At 39.8% G+C, this 22,819-nt stretch overlaps 2 pseudogenes; both read right to left on the reverse strand.

The window, feature by feature from the left end:
- Positions 7,896–8,711, reverse strand: Gm8199 (predicted gene 8199; annotated as a pseudogene).
- On the reverse strand, positions 12,009–12,365 carry Gm8202 (annotated as a pseudogene).
- Positions 12,366–22,819: the final 10,454 nt, after the last annotated feature.

Here is a 22,819-nt window from a genome sequence, read left to right on the forward strand (position 1 = left end):
TATTGGCCTTGAATTCCTGATCTTTCCAGAACTTTTATCATGAATGGGTGTTGGATCTTGTCAAATGCTTTTTCTGCATCTAACGAGATGATCATGTGGTTTTTGTCTTTGAGTTTGTTTATATAATGGATTACATTGATGGATTTTCGTATATTAAACCATCCCTGCATCCCTGGAATAAAACCTACTTGGTCAGGATGGATGATTGCTTTAATGTGTTCTTGGATTCGGTTAGCGAGAATTTTATTAAGGATTTTTGCATCGATGTTCATAAGAGAAATTGGTCTGAAGTTCTCTATCTTTGTTGGATCTTTCTGTGGTTTAGGTATCAGAGTAATAGTGGCTTCATAAAATGAGTTGGGTAGAATACCTTCTACTTCTATCTTGTGAAAAAGTTTGTGCAGAACTGGAGTTAGATCTTCTTTGAAGGTCTGATAGAACTCTGCACTAAACCCGTCTGGTCCTGGGCTTTTTTTGGCTGGGAGACTATTAATAACTGCTTCTATTTCTTTAGGGGATATGGGACTGTTTAGAAGGTCAACTTGATCCTGATTCAACTTTGGTACCTGGTATCTGTCCAGAAATTTGTCCATTTCGTCCAGGTTTTCCAGTTTTGTTGAGTATAGCCTTTTGTAGAAGGATCTGATGGTGTTTTGGATTTCTTCAGGATCTGTTGTTATGTCTCCCTTTTCATTTCTGATTTTGTTAATTAGGATTTTGTCCCTGTGCCCTTTAGTGAGTGTAGCTAAGGGTTTATCTATCTTGTTGATTTTCTCAAAGAACCAACTCCTCGTTTGGTTAATTCTTTGAATAGTTCTTCTTGTTTCCACTTGGTTGATTTCACCCCTGAGTTTGATTATTTCCTGCCGTCTACTCCTCTTGGGTGAATTTGCTTCCTTTTTTTCTAGAGCTTTTAGATGTGTTGTCAAGCTGCTAGTATGTGCTCTCTCCCGTTTTTTCTTGAAGGCACTCATAGCTATGAGTTTCCCTCTTAGAAATGCTTTCATTGTGTCCCAAAGGTTTGGGTACGTTGTGGCTTCATTTTCATTAAACTCTAAAAAGTCTTTAATTTCTTTCTTTATTCCTTCCTTGACCAAGGTATCATTGAGAAGAGTGTTGTTCAGTTTCCATGTGAATGTTGGCTTTCTGTTATTTATTTTGTTATTGAAGATCAGCCTTAGTGCATGGTGATCTGATAGGATACATGGGACAATTTCAATATTTTTGAATCTGTTGAGGCCTGATTTGTGACCTATTATGTGGTCAATTTTGGAGAAGGTACCATGAGGTGCTGAGAAGAAGGTATATCCTTTTGTTTTAGGATAAAATGTTCTGTAGATATCTGTCAGATCCATTTGTTTCATCACTTCTGTTAGTTTCAGTGTGTCCCTGTTTAGTTTCTGTTTCCATGATCTGTCCATTGGTGAAAGTGGTGTGTTGAAGTCTCCCACTATTATTGTGTGAGGCGCAATGTGTGCTTTGAGCTTTACTAAAGTTTCTTTAGTGAATGTGGCTGCTCTTGTATTTGGAGCATAGATATTCAGAATTGAGAGTTCCTCTTGGAGGATTTTACCTTTGATGAGAATGAAGTGTCCCTCCTTGTCTTTTTTGATGACTTTGGGTTGGAAGTCAATCTTATCAGATATTAGGATGGCTACTCCTGCTTGTTTCTTCATACCATTTGCTTGGAAAATTGTTTTCCAGCCTTTCATTCTGAGGTAGTGTCTATCTTTTTCTCTGAGATGAGTTTCCTGTAAGCAGCAAAATGTTGGGTCTTGTTTGTGTAGCCAGTTTGTTAGTCTATGTCTTTTTATTGGCGAGTTGAGACCATTGATGTTAAGAGATATTAAGGAAAAGTAATTGTTGCTTCCTGTTATTTTAGTTGTTAAAGGTGGCATTCTGTTCTTGTGGCTGTCTTCTTTTAGGTTTGTTGAGGGATTACCTTCTTGTTTTTTCTAGGGCGTTGTTCCCGTTCTTGTATTGGTTTTTTTCTGTTATTATCCTTTGAAGGGCTGGATTCGTGGAGAGATAATGCGTGAATTTGGTTTTGTCGTGGAATACTTTGGTTTCTCCCTCTATGATAATTGAGAGTTTGGCTGGGTATAGTAGCCTGGGCTGCAGTTTGTGTTCTCTTAGTGTCTGTATAACATCTGTCCAGGCTCTTCTGGCTTTCATAGTCTCTGGTGAAAAATCTGGTGTAATTCTGATAGGCTTGCCTTTATATGTTACTTGACCTTTTTCCCTTACTGCTTTTAGTATTCTATCTTTATTTAGTGCATTTGATGTTCTGATTATTATGTGTCGGGAGGAATTTCTTTTCTGGTCCAGTCTATTTGGAGTTCTGTAGGCTTCTTGTATGTTCATATGCATCTCATTCTTTAGATTTGGGAAGTTTTCTTCAATAATTTTGTTGAAGATGTTTGCTGGACCTTTGAGTTGAAAATCTTCATTCTCATCCACTCCTATTATCCGTACGTTTGGTCTTCTTATTGTGTCCTGGATTTCCTGGATATTTTGAGTTAGGATCTTTTTGCATTTTCCATTTTCTTTGATTGTTGTGCCGATGTTCTCTATGGAATCTTCTGCACCTGAGATTCTCTCTTCCATCTCTTGTATTCTGTTGCTGATGCTCAAATCTATGGTTCCAGATTTCTTTCCTAGGGTTTCTATCTCTAGTGTTGCCTCGCTTTGAGTTTTCTTTATTGTGTCTACTTCCCTTTTTAGGTCTAGTATGGTTTTGTTCATTTCCATCACCTGTTTGTATGTTTTTTCCTCTTTTTCTGTAAGGACTTCTACCTGTTTGATTGTGTTTTCCTGTTTTTCTTTAAGGACTTGTAACTCTTTAGCAGTGTTCTCCTGTATTTCTTTAAGTGATTTATTAAAGTCCTTCTTGATGTCCTCTACCATCATCATGAGATATGTTTTTAAATCTAGGTCTAGGTTCTCAGGTGTGTTGGGGTTCCCTGGACTGGGCGAAGTGGGTGTGCTGGGTTCTGGTGATGGTGAGTGGTCTTGGTTCCTGTTAGTAAGATTCCTCCGTTTACCTTTCGCCATCTGGTAGTCTCTGGAGTTAGTAGTTATAGTTGACTCTGTTTAGAGATTGTTCTTCTGGTGATTCTGTTACCGTCTATCAGCAGACCTGGGAGACAGATTCTCTCCTCTGAGTTTCAGTGCTCAGAGCACTCTCTGCTGGCAAGCTCTCTTACAGGGAAGGTGCGCAGATATCTTGTATTTGGACCTCCTCCTGGCCGAAGAAGAAGGCCCAAAACAGGACCTTTCTCAGACACTGTGTTGCTTTGGCAGTTCCCAGGTGGTACAGACTCTCACCTAAGCAGACTAAATTCCTAAGTTCCTTGGAGTCCCGGGACCAAGATGGCGACCGCTGCTGCTGTGGCTTAGGCCGCCTCCCCAGCCGGGTGGGCACCTGTCCTCCGGTCTGGAAGGTGGCCGGCTGTCCCCGGCCCACACAGGGTGCTGCCTCAGCGCCTCTGTGCTTCCGCCTGTTCCAGAAGCTGTCAGGTTCTCTGGCGCACCCTCTCACCTGTTCAGACTAATTTCCTAAGTTAGGCGGGTCCCGGACCAAGATGGCGACCGCTGCTGCTGTGGCTTCTCTAATAGGTTTTTTATGTCATTTGATGACATTCTTAGGTTTGGGAGTTAGTGGAAGCCAGTGCTCTGTTAACACTTTCCCAACGCTTCATCTGATAGATGAAAGGATATTACTTAGCCACATGGGGTAGGAAATGAATGGCCATTAAGGGGGTTTTATAATAGCCAGAGATAGTTTTGCCTATAGAGTTGTAACATTTTAACTTGCTACAATCACAAATTTCTAATCAGTGAGTCTTAGGGAATTTTTCACTTGTGTGGCTTTTTTTTTATTATGGGAACTTTAGTTCACAACAATCTTTTTAACACACTGGTAAATTTGCTGTACTGTATTGTGTTGAGGATTTTCTCATGAATATTCATCACAGAAGTGGTTCTGCAGTTTTCGGATAGCATTTTTCTCTGGCTTTTGTATTGAGATAATACTGGCCTGACAAAATGATCCTGGACATTTTTGGAACTATTATAACCAGCATTTTTAGATAAAGAAAAAGAATATAATAAATTACATAAAAGTACATGGCACACATAATAAATTATTTTGTGAACCTTTTCTTTCCATTATAAAAAACATAAATATGTGCAGGTATTTCTCTCTCTCTCTCTCTCTCTCTCTCTCTCTCTCTCTCTCTCTCTCTGTGTGTGTGTGTGTGTGTGTGTGTGTGTGTGTGCATGTGTGTGTTAAGTAATACTGGTAAAGAATTTTCATATGACAAATTATGGTTTTAAAAGGAGAGTTTTGGGCTAGAAAAGAAGCTCAGTTGAGAGAGTATTTGCCAGGTTTGATCCCAAGAAGTCTGTAAAATAAGTACAGAGTTGCATACCATGTAATTCTAGCATTTGGGAGGTAGAGATAAGAGAATCAGGAGTTCAAGATGATCCTTAGATACATAAGACATTCAAGACCAGCCAGTAAAAGAATGTATAAAAAGGTTAAAGTTCTACTGGTATATGCTCAGAATGACTGAGTTGTTTGCATTATAAAACCTTGTTCTAGAAATAGGTACCTGATGCAATTCTACACATTTACAACATGAAGAGATGTCTGACAACTGAATAACTTATCTATTTACATTTTAAAATGCTATAAATCTGGAGGGACAGTTCAGGGGTCAGGAGCATGTGTTGCTCTTATAAAAGAACTGGGTTCACAATCACAAAAGAAGTCATTAGATATGCACTCACTGATAAGTGGATACTAACCCAGAAACATAGAACACCCAAGATACAATTTCCAAAACACAAGAAAATCATGAAAAGGGAAGACCAATGGGTGGATACTTCATTCCTCCTTAGAATAGGGAACAAAATACCCATGAAAGAAGTTACAGAGACAAAGTTTGGAGCTAAGAGAAAAGGATGGACCATCCAGAGACTGCCCCATCAGGGGATCCATCTCATAATCAGCCACCAAACCCAGACACTATTGCATATGCCAGAAAGATTTTGCTGAAGGGACCCTGTTATAGTTGTTTCCTATGAGGCTATGTCAGTGCCTGGCAAATACAGAAGTGGATACTCACAGTCATCTATAAGATGGAACACAGGGCCCCCAATAGAGAAGCTAGAGAACGCACCCAAGAAGCTGAAGGGGTCTGCAACCCTATAGGTGGAACAACAGTATGAACTAACTAGTATCCCCAGAGCTCGTATCTCTAGCTGCATATGTAGCAGAAGATGGCCTGGTCAGCCATCCCTGGGAAGAGAGGCCCCTTGGTATTGCAAACTTTATATGCCCCAGTACAGGGGAATGCCAGGGCCAAGAAGTGAAGTGGGTGGGTAGGGGATCAGGGCGGGGGAAGGGTATAGGGAACTTTCGGGATAGCATTTGAAATATATATAAAGAAAATATCTAAGAAAAAGAAAAAAAAAAAAAAGAACTGCGTTCAGTTCCCAGCACCTATATGGCACCTACATGGCAGGTCACAACCATCCATGACTCCAGTTCCTAGAGATCTAATACCCTCTTCTGGCCTCTGTGGACACCAGACATGCATGTGGTATATAGATATTCATTCCAGAAAATTACCTGCATGCATAAAATAAATATTTCTAAAATAAGATTATAAAGCAAATCAACCTGCTTGGAAAGCATAGATCTCCTGTACAAAGATTCTATTTAAACCAAAACTATGGCAAAACCATTACCTGAGGAGCTGTTATAGTCAAGATAGCACTGAATACAATTATAAAGTGCCTCAAGCAGTCCTTTACTTGAAATGTGTTTTGAATCTTTTCAGCAGTCCAAACAGTTTTGACACTTAACCACTGTATACCCAGTGTCTACAACAGTCCTTATCGTAGATGATCAACAATTATTTCTGGCCGGGCAGTGGTGGCACGCTCCTTTAATCCCAGCATTTGGGAGGCAGAGGCAGGTGGATCTCTGAGTTTAAAGCCAGCCTGTTCTACAGAGTGAGTTCCAGAACAGCCAGGGCTATACAGAGAAATCCTGTCTTGAAAAAACCCCAAAAAAATTTATTTCTGAATACCTTAAGTAAGTTTTAATAATTTAAATAACAGCAGAAGTGCTTTCAGAAAATAAATCATAAAGAATTGCCACATGAGCAGTATTAATAAAAATGTGCTTTCCCAGGTTTTCTTCATTTTATCATTTGCATTTGTACATTCTCTATCTTTTTTTCCAGTCTGTTCATTAATTTAAAACAATTGACTTAATAATATGTGTCATCTTAATAATAAGATGAGTAAATAGGCAGAGTTTCTAGGCTGAAAGGTACATGCATGATTACTCTTTATGACCTCTGATTTTTTAAAGGAATTAAGTCTTAGAGGGACACATAATTTTTCATGGACATAGGTAGCTATAACCCAGTTCTACTATTCCAAAAGTCGTTGAACAGGCACAAGGACTGTCAAATCATCATCACCTACGTTGAAGACCATTTCCTAGGACTGGCAACAGGGTTTAGTGAGTAAGTCACTGGCTTCTCATCTGATGACCTGACTCTGAAGAGATGGAAGAGCTCATAACTCCAATCAGATCGTTACACTTTGTAATTAATGCACCATCAACTTACTATAGTATACTTCCTGAAGATGCACATGTATGTCTCAGCTTAAAACAAGAAGCAAGAAAAATTGCAGATATTTAAGAAATTAGCACCTGCTGGCTTCTTCTTGGGGTTTTAGAAAAGCTCCTCGAGAAAATGATGATGTCAGACTACAGAAATAGAAAAATATATCTGTGTGTGCAAAGAGAATTGCTTCAGCCTTTTTTCCTGAAAATGAACTTTACTAAACTTCCTGTAATTTTCAGCCTCGAGGGACTGAAGAGATGAAGTTTCTGTATTTTGATGGAAATGCACACATGGTGTTGAGAACAAGTTGAGCTCTTAATAAATAACAGTGCTAATGTTCTACTCCACAAATTCACCAAATTAATAACATTTCCTCTGACACTCATACATGTGTCATAGAATACATGCAGAGGCACACATGAACACACACACATATACATACATACATACATACATACATACATACATACATGCATGCATACATACATACATGCATGCATAGATACATACATACATGCATACATACATACATACATACATAGGACAAATAAACTGTAATTAAAACTCACCAAACTATGCAAACCCCTAATGCAGTGGTTCTGAACCGTCCTAAAGCTGCAACCCTTTACCATAGTTCTTTATGTTGTGGTGATCCCAAACATAAAATTCCTTTTGTTGCTACTTCACAACCACAATTTTGAATCATAATGAGTTGTGAATCATAATGTAAATATCTGTGTTTTCTGATGGTCTTAGGTTACTCCAGTAAGAGGGTTATTTGCTGCCGAAGGGTCGCGACCCCACAGGTTGAGAACCATTGCCCTAATGTTTCAGCATCTGGGATGTATGTCCTTAAGTGCGTATTAAGTGATTCTCTAATGATTCCTATGCTCTTTTCACAGATGTGGCCTTAAGTTTTTTTTTTCACTTCCATTTGCATAGCATATAAATAAAGGTGCCATTTCATCCATTTAGCAGTAAAAGAGTTGACAATTCAGAATGAAAAAGACTCTTGAAAGAGCAGGAAGTAGTTGAAAAGAGGAAAGGGCAGAAGTCACAGGATTCATCCGGAAACTCTGAACAAATAGCAACTATAATGAATCACATATCACCAGAAAGTGCCATCAAAGCAAAGATAATTATTTTTTTGAAGAATTGCATTCTTTTTTTAAAGAGACGTAACCCTTTATTTTCACCTTTCTCAAACGAAGCTGGCTGACTCGGCTACTTAGCGGGGATTAGTCAAAGTGACACATCCTCTCTGATTCCGCAGACTCTTCCTTAGCTTCAGCCTTGGCTGGGTCTGCAGAGGCAGCAGGAGCAGTAGTGGTGGCGGCAGTCGCAAACGCAGATGGATCAGCCAGGAAGGCCTTGACCTTTTCGGCAAGTGGGGATGTGTACTTAGTCTCTACAGACAAAGCCAGGACCTGCTTGTATCCGTCGATGATGGAGTGTAGCACTGGGGCAGCAGTCGGGTACCCAATGTGCAGACAGATGCTGCATACATTGCGGACACCCTAGGAAGCGAGAGTGCAGGGTCTGCTCTGTCATGTCCAGCACTTCCAGGTTATAATCCCACCTTGTCTCCAGTGTTTAATCAGCTTCAATAGTGCCTCTGGAGATTTTAGTGGTGGTGCCTAAAGCTTAGTAGAAAGAGGACTTCTCAGGCCCCAGTCCAGTGTTCTGAGCTGGCACGATGACCTCACATGGGGCAATGGCACCAGCTCAAGCAGCAGCTCACACCTTGTTGGCCAGCAGCATGTCCCGAATCTCAGTGAGGTCCTCCTTGGTGAACACGATGCCCACGTTCCCCCGGATGTGAGGCAGCAGTTTCTCCAGAGCCGGGTTGTTCTCCAGGTGGCCCCTGATGGCCTTGCGCATCATGGTGCTCTTGCCCATCAGCACCACAGCCTTCCCTCGGAGGGACATGGGGATTTGCTGCATCTGCCTGGAGCCCACATTGTCCACTCCCACAAGGAAGCATTTTGGGTAAACATCCAAAAATTGAATGATCTTAAGGAAGTAGCTGGACTTCCAGGTTGTCCTGTCTTCCCTGGGCATCACGGCATTGCATCAGGGATTGCCACACAGGGTTTAAAGATGATGTCACTCTGATAAGGACACCTGGCAAGAGAAGAATTGCTTTCTTGCTGATGTAGTTTTTTGAAACGTCTGGTATTCTCGGGAAACTCCTAGGGGTATGGTAGATCAACACTTATGTTTCTGTATAATTCATGATCAGGTGCAAACCGCACTGAGTTGACTAAAGAAATGTTAAACGACTTTCCTTTCTATTTCTGTAAGCTTCTCAAGATTTTAAAAAGAGAATTCTGGGAAGATGGCTCAGTGTGTAAAGTACTTGCTCACAAGTGTGAGGACCCTAGTTCGGATCTCCAGTAACCACATTAAAAACTGGGCATGGTGACCATGAAGATGTGGAGACTGAAGGAATACCAGAGAGTTTCTGGCCAACCCATCTAGATAAATCAGTGGGTTCTGAGTTTAAAAAGGAAAACTGTCTTAACAGGTAATGGTGAGGCATACCAACATTCAGGAGGCAAAGGCAGGTGGCTCTCTCCAAGTTGGAGGCCAGACTGGTCTACAAAATGAGTTCCAGGATAGTCAGGGCTAAACAGAGAAACTCTCTCTTGAAAAATCAAAAACGAAAAAGAAAAAAAAAATATGTCAAAAAATTAGGCAGTGGGTGAAAAGACAGCTAAAGTTGACCTCTGGCCTTCATGTGTGTCTATTTGAATATTTCTATATGTCAAGAATTTTGTATTCTTGTGTTTTTTTTTAAAATATATCCTAGACTGTAGACCTTGTCTCAAACAAACAAGACAGATAGGCAGACAAGTAGAAAGGCAAAGAGACAAAACAGCCCATTCTAGCTAATTTGGAAATCAAACTTAGTTTGCTGAGAAATATTAGGTAATTCTCAGAAAGCGCTGGACGACGTGAAGGAAGAAACTGCAAACTGATTACTAGGAACAAGCCTGTAAGCCTAAGAATCTAAGCTGGTTGAAGAAACTGCTTTTGATGCAGGCTGCCAGAATGAGGCTGCTGCTTCTCTAATTTTGATTTAGCTGCCTGCATAATTGGAAACAACTTTGCTGGTGTGTTTGTGAGTCACGCTACAAATGGACACTGCCAGACATTGCTCACTTCCTCTTTCCAAGTCGCACGCCAGCAGAGCCTTAGGATCAAGGAAGAAAAATAAAGAATCTAGCAGAAATGATGTCGGCTGGGTATTTAAAAAGGAAACAAGCTACAGTTCTGTCATATCTACTTTTTGCCTTCCTGTCTAAGAAGAGGTGTTTCTACATCTTTTCAAAGTGAATATTCTCTACTTTGTAATGTGTAATTTCCTTGAATTTAATTTTTAAAATAAATACATAAAATATAAATTGTATATATTTAATGAGGGTACCATGTGATATTTCTGTGCGTGTGTGTGTGTGTGTGTGTGTGTGTGTGTGTGTCTGTCTGTCTGTGTATTGTATAATTTTTGAATCAGGTCTTCTCAAACCTCTCAGCACAGGGTTCCATCAACTGTTATATTGTTGCTTTGTTTTATTGAAACAGTCTTATATAGTTCATGTTGGCCTTGAATTCTCTTTGTAACCCTTAAAACAACCTTGAACTTCTGATCCTCCTCTTTCCACCTCTCACGTGCTAAGAATACAGATATGCGCCACTATAAAAGTCTTATGTAGTACTAGGTATCATCCAGGGCTTTGTGAATGCTAAAGAATCACTCTGTCAACTGAGCTATATCCCCAGCTGCGCCCATCAACTCTTTGTTCTATCTGTTCTCAATCCCTACTACCCACTTCCCATTGGTATTGGCTACTTTACTCATTGCTGTAACAAAACCCTTGACAAAAGCAACAAAAGCTATTTTGGCTCATAGCTCATGAGTACTGTCTACCATGATGGATTAGTCATAAGGCCTAAGGCAGCTTGTCACATCCTCAATCAGAAAGCAAAGGAAAAACTCTAATGCTCATCTAATTTCGGTTTTCAGTCAGCCCATGAAATGATCCACTCAAGATAGATCTAGACCACCACATTAATTAAACCAATTATGAGTATGAGCCCTGCTTTTGCCTGCTTTGGGGACCTTTGTCTTTCTACTGGGTTGCCTCGTCCAGACTTAATATGAAAGGAGGTACGTAATCTTATTGCAAGTTGATATGCCATTTTGATTGATATCCCTGGGAGGCCTGCCCTATTCTGAAGGGAAACAGAGAAGCAGATGGGGAGGAAGGAAGTGGACGAGATGGAGGAGGTAAGGGGAAGAGGAAATGGGGGGAAACTGGTTGGGATATAATATATGAGAGAATAAATTAATTTTTAAAGGAGTATGAGTCCTTTCATTTTGGCCAGTGACCAAGAGCAGGTGAATGTCTCAGAGTCTTTTGTTAACAAGGCTCAAGGGGACAGTATTTATTTTATTTCATTTTAGCCATCTACAGATACATCATTATTAGCGATGAGTCCTTCTCACTGGAGACCAGAGAAGTGACCTACAGTTCCATGATAATTAAACATCATAGCAAGACATGGAAGCAAAATGTCAAAGTGTGAATGGAAGAAATTATTTAGGACAATGTTTCAGAAACAACTTCTTTCACAGACATTCTTGGAAGGAGAGTTCTGCAATTTTTGTATTTCAAATTTGATTTTGCTAGTACTCTAACTCGGATCAACACACAGTTGCTTGGGATTTTTCTGGGCAATTAATCACCTTTACAGGCAGAGCTGAATGCACCATTTGTTCTGCCAACCTATGTTAATATGGCCTCAGTGAGGACCAACTATGCTAAAGTCCTTCATCTGATTTTTCGCACAGCATCTTCATACAAGTGTGGACTTCTGTGGGTTGTGGGAAGACGAGGTTGAGAGCATTGGCTGAGCACAGTGAATGCAGAAGTGGGAAGGGTGCATGCACGAGGGAGAAAGAGACCTAGGTGTGACTCATAACCAAATTCTCAATATCCATTGATTCAATAATTCTTTAGAAAATGCACTTCTGCAAAATGACTTCAGCTGACGAGCAGTAGCAGAAAACCAACAACAGATGCACTGGAGATGTAGATCAACTGGATTGGAAAACATGGGCTTAGAGGTAGAGACATGTCGGCACGTGAAGAATGGCTAATCAAACCAGTGTAGTCTGTTAAGCTTCTCGGCCCCATGGATAGAGGCAAATTGCAACAGTTTTTAGCACTGAGGGAAAGAAGAATAAGGGACACTTTGTTGAAAATCCCAGTCACCGGAAATACTGACATCCTCTGCGATGCACATCAACTCTCAGGGGCACTGGCCATCAGCATGGCTGGATGGCTGTGTCAGCATGGGCTCTGCCTAACACCCCTTTTATAACTGCAGAGCTCCAATCTGCTTCAGCCGAGTCATCAGCTCCCAATTCTGTTGCATGGAGATTAGATCACTGCATCTGCCTATGCAGTCTTTACCTATGAAGCCCGGAGGAACTGTTCTCACTGTGGTTGTAAATAATCTTGAATCGTGTTGGTGTTGTTAGTGGCTGTGATGTCCACAAATGCCTGAAGACCTTGTTTGAAAGACTGAGGATTTCTTGGGTCTTTCTGCGGTAGAGGCAGGTGGCCTTGATGCACACGACCACCTTCCCAGACTGGATCTTGCAGTTCACAAACTCCTGAGCCATGCTGACAGGCTGCAGCTTCTCCGGGGAGGGACATTCATTTGAAAGTATTGGTTTGGTGTGGGTACAGCTTTTTTTTTACGATTTATTTATTTATTATATGTAAGTACACTGTGGCTGTCCTCAGATACTCCAGAAGAGGGCATCAGATTTCGTTAGGGATGGTTGTGAGCCATCCGTGGTTGCTGGGATTTGAACTTGGGACCTTCGGAAGAGCAGTCGGCGCTCTTAACCACTAAGCCATCTCACCAGCCCCCGAGTACAGCATTTTTAAAAGTAAAATCCCACAACTGCATCAATGTTAGACAACTCAAAATAACCTTGCCACATGTTTTGGGGCAGAACACAGTAGTTATTTCAGACACAGTATGACAATTTTAATGTATACCATTTTCAGTTATTTTAGTTTATATTTAGTTTGTATAAATACTAATTATTTGGGTTAATGCATTTGGACCATGATCAGAGTCATTGAAATCCCAAATATGTTGCTAAGGCAAACATGGCTGTTGGGGGGTAGAGGACTAAGAAGTATCTAAGCAACCATGAACTGGAGTTGGGACAAGATGGGGTTACCTTAGTCTCTTTACTCTCCCATTTCTTTTAGTTACTTTTAAATTCTTGGTTTTTATAAAGGAACAGAAACTGGCCAACAATAAGTTAATTAAGTAGGGTCAATCATTCTCGGAGGTGAAGGACCAGGGAACGCATAGGGTCTGGATTAAGGTGGTAAGCCACAGATTCAAATCAAATTAGCTGTGGGGACAGAGATCATTGACCTTTTTATTTATTTATAAGAGCCAACTGTTACTTTGATGCATAGTCATAACCCATTAGTCAGATAATTTTAAATAAACTTATTACTTTTATATACAGCACAGCTAGTAAACTTTTGTGTCAGAGTCCTAAATGGAGAGAGCCACTGGGGGTAGCTAGCCCTATAGAAAGCGTTATGGCTAATATTATCATGAGTCCAAAGAGAAAAGGGAACATCATATCCCTAACTCTAAATGTCACTTGTTGAATTTCTTAAGCTCTGCCATGCAAAGATCCTGATACCACACAAAATGAGTGGGTGGATCATAGCACCCCTATTAACTTTAATCAGGAAAAGCACACACAGGCATTCCCAGAGGCCTGTCTCCCAGATGAGTCTAATCTTGTCTGGTTGGTAATTGAGATCATCCTCAACAACTCCACTCCTTGTCAACTTGATATCCGAACATATCACTTTAAATAAAAACTTTCCATATTTTGTTCAATGTCTTCTGTTTATTCCATAATGCATAATACAACCCAACTTCAAATGGTCTTGTACTCATTCTAAAATTCTTTTTTTTAAGATTTTATTATATCTAAGTACACTGTAGCTGTCTTCAGATGCACCAGAAGAGGGTGCCTCATTACAGATGGTTGTGAGCCACCATGTGGTTGCTGGGATTTGAACTCAGGACCTTCAGAAGAGCAGTCAGTGCTCTTAACCGCTGAGCCATCTCTCCAGCCCCCATTCTAAAATTCTTATATTTCAAGAATCTAAAGTCTCTTAACAGTAATCTCCTATAAAATAATTGTTTACAAGTGAATATACCTCTAACATATAATGGGAGTAAGCATTCCTATTCCAAAATGGAAGGATGACACATAGCAAGAAATAATCACACCAAAATCCAGTGTGGAAAACGTAAGACCCTGCAGCTGCATGTCCAGCATCTGGAACTCAGAATGAAATCAACTGGACTCCAAAAACTTGGCTAGCCTCGAGTCTCCATCTCGTCTGACCTCAGCACACAGTTTCCTAGGCCAAGTCCATTTCATACCCACAGCTCTCTACCATGCATAGTCCATAGTCCTGACACTGCCAACATCTTGTCTTCTCCGCTGAAATCTAGGACTTACCCTCACAGTGTCAATAGTCGCCTCTCAAAGATTCAATGCAAGAACCCCCCCAACCCTGCCACACATTATCTAGCTTCCCGATTCTTCTGAGATCATACAGCAAGACTCCATGAACTCCTCAGTTTGTATCCTCTATGTCTTCAAAACCAGTCCCACATGGATGATACTGGCAAGTTTCACTGCCATCTCTAGATGTAGTCTGCCCCCCCCCCATTCACCATGAACCCATTTGTGCTGAGATCTTGTCTTCAGGCCACTTTCCTACCATACTAGTAAAGAGCTTCTTACTAAATTTTGAATGTTTTTTCATGTATTGCATATATGTTTTGTTATATATACCACAGATTTTCTTCTAATCTATACTTCTTTCAGCCTATTAAAAATATATTTTAGGTGGGTGGCGAGATGGCTCAGCAGGTAAGAGCACTGACTGCTCTTCCAAAGTTCCTGAGTTCAAATCCTAGCAACAACATGGTGGCTCACAACCACCCGTAATGAGATCTGACACCCTCTTCTGGAGTGTCTGAAGACAGCTACAGTGTACTTACATTAAATAAATAAATAAATAAATAAATAAATAAATAAATATATGTATGTTTAAAAGTGTGTGTGTGTGTATATATATACATATATATATATATATATAATATGTTTAAATTAAAACTGCTTTTTGGCAGAAAATGTTATGGGAAAAAATTGTGACCTTTCTTTAGAGAGCACACTCTTTAAAAAAAAAAGATTTGTGTTTTATGTGTGTCGGATTTCTGTCTCTGCACCATGTGCAATTACAACCTGTTCAGGTCAGAAGATGATATTATAAGATATATATATTAGAGGCTAGAGAGATGATTCAGTGGTTAAGAGCACTGGCTGCTCTTCCAGAGGTCCTGAGTTCAATTCCACAGCAAACCACAACTGTTTGTAATGGGATCTAATGTCCTCTTCAGGTGTGTCAGTGACAACATATTCATATACATAAAATAAATAAATCTTTTAAATTTATATCACAAGAAACCTTTAAAAATGAATAATTTTAAAGAGCATATTTGTAATTTTTTTACTATTTTACCACATTTTTGAGAGATGGTCTCATTATTTAGCTCAGTCTCTCTCTCTCTGTGTATGTGTGTGTGTGTGTATATTATTTGTATGTGTGTGTATGCATGCATACACATGTGTGCTTGCTTATTGTTACAGCACATGTATAGAGACAAATTGCCAGACTCGATTCTTTTGCTAGGGGATCCTGGGAATGGAATTCAAAGCATCATGCTTGACCGCACCTGATAGCACCCGATGAACCATCTCACCAGCCTCTTCTTTCGTATTTTATTGGTTTTGTTTGTGGTGTTAGGTTAAAAGTGTTGTCTTGGAGCTGGAGAGATTGCTCAGTGGTTAAAAGTACTGGCTGCCCTTCCAGAGGACCCAGATTTGATTCTCAGAACCCACATGGAGGCTCACAGTCTGAAACTCCTGTTCCAGGGGATTTGATGTCATCTTCTGACCTGAACAGGCTGCAATTGCACATGGTACAGAGACAGAAATCTGACACACATAAAACACAATTTTTTTAAAAGAGTGTGCTCTCTAAAGAAAGGTCACAAATTTTTCCCATAACATTTTCTGCAAAAAGCAGTTTTAATGTAAACATATTCACACATTAATATGATTCTTTTGAGATCGTTTTCGCCGAGTATGATGTAGGGTAGGTGTTTTTGATTAAGCTTGTTTGTTTGCATGTGGACAGTCCCTTGCTTCAGCAGCTTTGGCAAAAAGACAATTTTTTTCCTGTTGAATTGCATTTGCACCTTTGTAAAACTACAGAGTCCTGGGTAGAAGATTGGAAAAAGCTGCCTTCCAGGAGCAACATGACCATTTCACACGTTTCACACATTTCACACATAGCCTCTGAGCAAATGTGATTATCTGCACAAAACTGGACCTGCCAACATACACACACACACACACACACACACACACACACACACACACACACACATATTCACTTTACGGCCTGATTGCGGCATCCCCTCTCCTCTCAGTGCCCCCCGCCTCCCCTCACATGGCACATCTCACCATGACCCTTCCTCCTGCCAACATTCTTTAATGGAGGGTATAAGGTCTTACACTGACCCACCCTTCTCTAAGGACCTAAGGTACTTAATGATTACTGAAGAAAGACATTTTCTTCAGTTATGTAGCTACTAGTAAATTGCACATGCTCCTATAAATAGTTGCTTATCTGTGATCTTGTAAGCATCCATTAAAAAAAACTTCATGGGGTCACACACAAAAAGAAATAACAGTAATTTAGAAATCCTTTAAATATTTCTTTCTTTTTTTTTTTTTTTGGTTTTTCGAGACAGGGTTTCTCTATAGCCCTGGCTGTCCTGGAACTCACTTTGTAGACTAGGCTGGCCTTGAACTCAGAAATCCACCTGTCTCTGCCACCCGAGTGCTGGGATTAAAGGCGTGTGCCACCACGCCCGGCACCTTTAAATATTTCTTAAAATGAATGATTCATCTGTATAAGTCTGTAATTGGACTCTACTTCATTGCACTGATCTATGTGTCTATCTTCATAACAATGTCATCTTGATTACTGTAGTTTTATGACAAGGTATAGAATCAGGTAATAATATTCCCTGAACTTGTACTTTTCAGAATGCTTAGGTCGGACTAGAAAGATGGCTAAGTGGTTACGAGCCCTGACTGTTCTTCCAGAGGTCCTGAATTCAATTCCTAGCAACTGCACGGTGGCTCACAACCATCTGTAATAGGGATCCAATCAATGCCCTCTTCTGGTGTGTCTGAAGACAGCAGCAGTGTACTCACATACATGAAATTAATTAATTAATTTTTTAAAATAGTGCTTAGGTGTAGTATAAATCCATTGTATTTCCCCATTCATATGATAGTCAGATTGTCAACTTCTTTTAAAAAGCAAAACAAACAACAAAAACAAAAGCAAACTGATATTTGTACTGAAACTGAATTGCAAACCTATTTCAGGAGAATTAACATTTTAGCAATATAAACTCTTTTACTAGGTGCCATTACTCCATGAGTTTATGTATTTTTCCATAATTTATTTTATTTTTATTCTGATTCTTACTATGCAGGTGTTGGACCTCTTCTTCTTCTCCTCCTTCTTCTTCTTCTTCTTCTTCTTCTTCTTCTTCTTCTTCTTCTTCTTCTTCTTCTTCTTCTTCTTCTTCTTTTGGTTTTTCAAGACAGGGTTTCTCTGTATAGCTCTGGCTATCCTGAAGCTCACTCTGTAGACCAGACTGGCCTCGAACTCAGAAATCCGCCTGCCTCTGCCTCCCAAGTGCTGGGATTAAAGGTGTGTGCCACCACGCCCAGCTGTTCTCATAGCTTCTTAATGGATTTGATCAGATATTCAAGTTGTTCTGCACTATTGTTCTGATTAGAGACTTCAAATGTGGGCTATTTCTTTATCTTGCTCAATTTCACCAGCCAGAGCACTTAGTGTAATGTTAAATGGAAGTGCTTAAGTCTAGACACATCAACTTTATTCCAGATCATAGAGGCTGCTTTAGTCTATGTTGTACAGTTACAATAGAAAACTGCAGCCCTGATAATTTATAATGAACAGAAACATATTTCCCCATGATTTTGGAGACTGGAAATTGGAAGGTCAAGGGACTGGTGTTTGACAAGGGCCTACATTATCCCATCGTGGAAATGTAAAGGAAGTTAGAGAGCATAAGAAATCAAATTTGCCACCCCAAGCCCTTTTACAGACTTTAATCTATTCAACAGGGTGGAGTCATCATTGAAGACCCAGAAATAAACCCACACACTTGATATTTGACAAAGAAGGCAAAACCATACAATGGGGAAAAAAAAGCATCTTCATCAAATGGTTAAACTGGACATTGGCTTGTAGAAGAATGCAAATGGTCCCATATCTATCACCCTACACAAAACTCAAGTCCAAGTGGATCAAAGACCTCAATATAATCTAATAGAAGAAAAAGCAGGGAACAACCTTGAACTCACTGATAGAGGAGACAAATTCCTAAACAGAATACCAATAGCTCAGGCACTAAGATCAACAATTAATAGATGGGACCACATGAAACTGAAAATTTTGCAGGGTAAAAGACACCAGCAATAGAACAAAATAGCAGCCTCCAGAATGGAAAAAGATCTTCATCAACCCTACCTTCAACCCAGGACCAATATCCAATATATATAAAAGACTCAAGAAATTAGACATTAACAAACCAAATAATCCAATTAAAAATGTAGTACAGAGCTAAACACAGAATTCTCAACAGAGGAATCTTGAATGGCTGAAGCACTTAAAGAAGTCTTCAACATCCTCACTCATCAGGGAAATGCAAATCAAAATGGCCCTGAGATTCCACCTTTCACCAATCAGAATGGCTAAGATAAAGAACTCCTGTGAGGTTAAGAGAGTTTACATGGGGGGCTGGTGAGATGGCTCAGTGGGTAAGAGCACCCAACTGCTCTTCCGAAGGTCAGGAGTTCAAATCCCAGCAACCACATGGTGGCTCACAACCATCCGTAATGAGATCTGACTCCCTCTTCTGGAGTGTCTGAGAACAGCTACAGTGTACTTACATATAAATAAATCTAAAAAAAAAAAAAAGAGAGAGAGAGAGTTTACATGGTGATGTGGGCCACTGTGGATAACATTGAACGGTCATGACTAGAAAAGTATTTGATTTGTCTTCTTTACTTTGATTCTCACTAAAGAAATAACTAACAACATTTAACATATTCAGACTAGATTTTCACACCAGCTTGCATTTCTACAAGGAACTGAGTTGTGGGACGAGCGCAGGCAGTGAAGCTGCACTTCCATTGGCCTGTTCCTTGGGGGTTTTGCTCATTCTCATTCTTAGCGTTTTTTAAAATGAATGTGTAGAACCTACATTGTTTCTCTTCAATTATATATGGACAAAATATATATGTGTGTGTATGTGTATTTATATTTACATATATATTAAATGATATATATGAAATTTAAAAAAAGATAAAGAACTCAAGTGGCAGCACATGCTGACAAGGATGTGGAGAAAGGGGAGCACTCTTCCATTGCTGGTGGGATCACAAATTTGTACAACCACTTTGGAAATCAATTTGATGGTTTCTCAGAAAGTTGGGAATAGTTCTAACTCAAGACCCAGAAATACCACTCCTGGGCATGTAACCAAAAGGCACTCCACTATACCACAGGAACATTTGCTCAACTATGTTAATAACAGCAGTTTTATTCATAATAGCCAGAAACTAGAAACAACCAAGATGTCCCTCAACTGAAAAATAGAAAAAGAAAATGTGGTACATCTACACAATGGAATACTATTTGGATATTAGAAACAAAGAGATAATGAATTTTTCAGGCAAATGGATGAAACTTGAGAATATCATCCTAACTGAGGTAACACAGACCCAGAAAGACACATATGACAGGAACTGTCTCCTGAGAGGAATCACCCAGCAACTGATGGAAATAGATGCAGAAACCCACAGCCAAACTACAGATAGAGTTTTGGGAGACTTGTGGAAGAGCAGACAACAGGATTGAGCAAGCCAGTGGGGTCAAGAACACCACAAGAAGACCTACAAAGTCAACAACCTGGGCCCATAGGGCCTCATCGGAACTGAACCATCAACCAAAGAGCATTCAGGGGTTGGGGCTAGGCCCCACACACATTGGTAGCAGATGTGCAGCTTAGTCTTCATTTAGGTCCCCTAACAACTGGAGCAGGAGCTGTCTCAGACTCAGTTGCCTGCCACTGAATCCCCTTTCCCTAACTGGACTGCCTGGTTGGGAAGAGGAAGTGCTTAGTCCTGCTGGGACAAGAAGCCAGGCTTGAGTGGTACCCAAGGTATGTGTGTGCAGGCTAGGGGGAGTTGCGAGAGGGAATTATAAGGGCAGGAGAAAGGGGCTGTGATTGGGATGTAATGTGAATAAAAATAAATTGTAAAGAAAGAAATCAAATTTGCCACCTTAAAGCCCTTTTATTATTGTTACACTATTCAACATGTTGGAGTCATCATGACTTAAAAAATCAGACCTTACCTCCAAACAATTTTGTGTTTGAGATTAAGTTAACATCACATAATTTGGGGGTATACATTAAAACCAGAGTAGAAGAAAAATAATCACCATTAATATGATAGATTCTATACATATTTCATAGCTAGTCTTTGTCTATTGAAAAACAGTCTTCAGGCTGGTTGGTGGCAGTGCACGCCTTTAATCCCAACACTAAAGAGGCAGAGGAAGGTAGAACTAATTCTGAGCTACAAAGTAAGTTCCAGGAAAGCCAGGACTACACAGAGAAACCCCTTCTGGGGTCTGGGGGAGGAAGAAATGAAAAGAAAAGAAAAGAAAAGAAAAGAAAAGAAAAGAAAAGAAAAGAAAAGAAAAGAAAAGAAAAGAAAAATTGTCTTCTATGGTTGTTTTTAATTGATTAGTGTATTTATTTATTTGTCTGTTTGTTTGTTTGTTTGTTTATTATTTAGAGACACTACGGTTTGACCCTCGAGTCTTCCACATGCTAGACTCCTACATCTGATGACACACTATATTCTCTTACCTTCCCTTTGCACTTACACTGAGATACGCCCCAGCTTTTACTCGTTTTTTTACTCGTTTTTTTTTTTACTCGTTTTTATTTTAAAACAATGTCTTGCTAAATTGACCAAGCAGACCTTGAATTGATAATGCCCCTATGTCACTCTCCTGCCACACTCTCATGACCTGCTAGGCTGTACAGAGTTTTTACAAATAGATTTTTGTCAAATCCTTTTCATTGACTGAGATCATAAAGTTAAGGCACTGGACTTTGGGCTGAGTTATAAAGGTTGATGCTAAATGGCACACCAACACTTCTTGGAATAATCCCAAATATTGTGATATGGTTTTCTTATGTATTGTTAGATCTGATCTACTCAAGTTTCCTAAAGGTCTTGCCTGTGTTAGCTTGGTATAGTGACAGAGTACCAGTCTTGTATGTGTGAAGCTCTAGGTTCAATCTCCAGCACCTTTATGTTTTTAGATTCATAAAGAATTTTGGTCAGTATAGCCATTCTTCTTTATTCATAAGAGCTAGTTTCCTGGAAGATTCCAGATATGGGAGGTGGTACCAAACACTATATATACTATTTTTTTTGTTTCCTATGGTAAAGTTTCAATCATAGATCCAGCGGAGTAAGACATGAGCCATAAATCTTAGGAACCCTAACGTATAATTTGTTTTAGAGAGTCTCACTCTCCATCTCAAAATGGCCTTGAACTTCCTTTATTTAAAAGATTTATTTTATTAATTTTTATGTATATGACTACACTGTAGCTGGAAAGATGGTTGTGAGTTTTCATGTAGTTGCTGGGAATTGTACTTAGGACCTCTGCTCCCTCCGGTCAACCCAGCTCGCTCCAGTCAGCCCCGCTTGCTCTGATGAACCCTGCTTACTTGGTAACTTTGATCAACTCCACTCACTCAGTCCCTTCTTCCTCCTGCCCAAAAGGTTTATTTATTATTATTCGTAAGTACACTGTAGCTGTCTTCAGACACACCAGAAGAGGGCATCAGATCTCATTACAGGTGGTTGTGAGCCACCATGTTGTTGCTGGGATTTGAACTCAGGACCTTTGGAAGAGCAGTCAGTGCACTTAACGGCTGAGCCATCTCACCAGCCCAAATGACAGTTCAGACAGCTATAGACTGTCAAGTACTTCTAGGGACTTGAATTAGGGTCCTTTGGATCTGCAGTCAGTGTTCTTAAAGACTGAGCTATGGTTCCAGCACAGCATTGAACTTCCTTAATAATCTAGGCTGAACTTGAACTCATAATTGTCTTGTTTTAGCATTCCCAAGTATACTAGGATTAGGATTATAGGCATGTGTCACTATGCCCGGTCCTTTCTTCTTTATTTATGTCAAGCTCTATTCCACATAAAAGAAGCACTATAACTTTTCTTAGACATACCTAAACTGACAGTGACATTACTTTTATGCCTTGGGATCATATTAACTAAAATAATTTGAACACAAATACTATGATAGACAGTTAACCAAAATGAATAGTATGTGACTAACGGCTGAGATGTGTATACAATACAGATACTCTAGACAAAGGGGTGTTTTACGTCCCAGGCAAGACAAAGTAGGAAGGCATAAATTTGCATCACATTATTTAAAACAATATGCAGTTTAAGATTATGAAATATTGGGGCTGGTGAGATGGCTCAGCAGGTAAGAGCACCTGACTGCTCTTCCGAAGGTCCGGAGTTCAAATCCCAGCAACCACATGGTGGCTCATAACCATCTATAACAAGATCTGACGCCCTCTTCTGGAGTGTCTGAAGACAGCTACAGTGTACTTACATATAATAAATAAATAAATCTTTAAAAAAAAAAAGATTATGAAATATTTATCTGTTGTGGTACACACTTGTAATCCCAACATGTATGAAGTGATGTAGGAGGAGTCTGAGTTGAGGCTAGCCCGGGTTAGCCTGTTTCAAAACAGAAAGGGTTTGGGGGGAAAAAAGAGCTAAAGAGAAACTGATTTCCATTGC

Source organism: Mus musculus, chromosome X (genome assembly GCF_000001635.26).
Source record: "Mus musculus strain C57BL/6J chromosome X, GRCm38.p6 C57BL/6J".
In the NCBI taxonomy this organism is placed as follows: domain Eukaryota; kingdom Metazoa; phylum Chordata; class Mammalia; order Rodentia; family Muridae; genus Mus; species Mus musculus.